Source organism: Myotis davidii, unplaced genomic scaffold (assembly GCF_000327345.1).
Source record: "Myotis davidii unplaced genomic scaffold, ASM32734v1 scaffold223, whole genome shotgun sequence".
Taxonomy (NCBI): Eukaryota; Metazoa; Chordata; class Mammalia; order Chiroptera; family Vespertilionidae; genus Myotis; species Myotis davidii.
In genome coordinates, this window is record NW_006294609.1 from 1,504,447 (window position 1) to 1,506,786 (window position 2,340).

Below are 2,340 nucleotides of genomic sequence, written 5' to 3' on the forward strand. Positions count from 1 at the left end.
CGATGTTTCTTGCTCTCTTTCTCTCTCCCTTCCTCTCTGTGAAAAATCAATAAAATATATTTAAAAAAAAATAAAAAAGCTTGACCTCAGCAAAACATCACTAAAAAAGTTCAAGGACGTGCTTCAGACAGAAGAAAAACAACTCTGAAAGAAGGAGTGCCCAGTAAACAGACCGTCAAACCTCAGAGGAAGGTGGGGAGGTGGGGGAGTGGAGGGGGGGATAAGAGATCAACTTCTGTTAAGCCCCCCCCACCCCTACCCCCGCCAAGAAAAAGAAAAAGAAAATGGTAAATCTGTGGGTAAGCAGAACAATGACTTGCGGAGCTTTAAAAAGACAGGGTTAGGACACATGACAACAGTCAGGGTGAAAAGTCAAAGGAAAACGTTCGAGCCCTTGTACTGCCCCCAAAATACTTCAGATTCTAGTAAATTAAGGAGAAATGTAATTTCTGATGAAACGTCTCTAAGAACAAAAGTGTATAAACTTCCAAACCTGTGAAGGGAATGCCCGTAACGATGACAGGTGATCCTCAAGGGAGGCAGGAACGGGGAGGAAGAGACTCGCAGAAGGAGCAGGAAGCAGAGGAGGGAGCAGGAGTCCAGCGGGTCCCTCAGTGCCCGCAGGGGACGCACGCGCACCGGGGTCAGGTGGTCCGGGTTCAGACCGAGCAGAACACAAGACTCACCTCGAGCTCCTCATCATGCAAGAGACACACCTTAGACATAAGGACGCGAAAAGGGCGCTGGCAACACAGATGCATGGTTTGTAGTTCTTGGCCAACAGTATGCACTGTTTTCTGCATTTCTTGTATCTACGTGACTCACAATAAAGAAGTTAGAGTAGTCGCTCCGGCCAGGTAGCTCAGTTGGTCAGCGCGGCGTACCGACAGCCAAGGTTGCAGGTTCGATCCCCGGTCAAGGCACATACAAGATGTAACCAATGAACGGCTGAGTGGAACAAATCCATGTTTCTCTCTCTTTCTCCCCCCCATCCCCCATCACCCAATAAAAAAAAGTTAAAGTAGTAAAAGCAGAGAAAAAGATATACAGGGTGGGGCAAAAGTAAGTTACAGTTGTGAGTACACAAAAGTTTATTTAAAAAAAATATTTCTTATTGATTTTTTACAGAGAGGAAGGGAGAGGGATAGAGAGCCAGAAACATCGATGGGAGAGAAACATCGATCAGCCGCCTCCTGCACGCCCCCGACTGGGGATGTGCCCACAACCAAGGTACATGCCCTTGACCGGAATCGAACCTGGGACCCTTCAGTCCGCAGGCCGACGCTCCATCCACTGAGCCACACCGGCCAGGGCTCAGTTTATTCTTATGTCATTTATTGATTATTATATTATTTGTCCTGCACCCCGTCATATCAAAAGGCCCAAACTGGTGAGGAGCAAGATGGATGGGAGCATGTTCTCTACCGGAGGCGGCCAGAGAGCCAAGCCTGTCACTGTCCCCCAGAGTCATCAGGAGTGTGGTCCCGGCCCTGGCCGGGCGGCTCAGGCAGCTGCAATGTCGTCTCGTCTCGTCCACTAAAAGGTGTGGATTCAGTTCCTGGTCAGGGCACATACCTAGGTTGCAGGTTATTTTTAGTTTTATCTTTTTATAATATATTTTATTGATTTTTTACAGAGAGGAAGGGAGAGGGATAGAGAGTTAGAAACATCAGTGAGAGAGAAACATCGATCAGCTGCCTCCTGCACACTCCCCACTGGGGATGTGCCCGCAACCAAGGTACATGCCCTTGACTGGAATCGAACCTGGCACTCTTCAGGCTGCAGGCTGACGCTCTATCCACTGAGCCAAACCAGTTAGGGCTAGGTTGCAGATTTGATTCCCAGTCAATTCCCAGTTGGGACGTGTACAGGGGGCAACTGGTCAATGTTTGCTTTTCCCTCTCTCTTCCCTTCTCTCTAAAAATCAATAAAGAAGCCAAAACCGGTTTGGCTCAGTGGATAGAGCGTCGGCCTGCGGACCGAAGGGTCCCGGGTTCGATTCTGGTCAAGGGCATGTACCTGGGTTGCAGGCACATCCCCAGTGGGGGATGTTTCTCTCTCATCAATGTTTCTGACTATCTCTCTCCCTTCCTCTCTGTAAAAAATCAATAAAATATATTTTAAAAAAATCAATAAAGAACATAACCTTGGGTGAGGGTTAAGAAAAGAAGAGTGTGATACTGGCTTGGGTTAAAGCATTGTCCCAATACGCCAAGGTTGGGGTTCAATCCCTCGTCAGGGCACATACAAGAAGCACCCAGTGAATGCATAAAAAAGTGGAACAAATCCATGTTTCTCTCTTTGCCTCTCCCTTTCCCTCTTCCGCTCTAAAATTAAAAA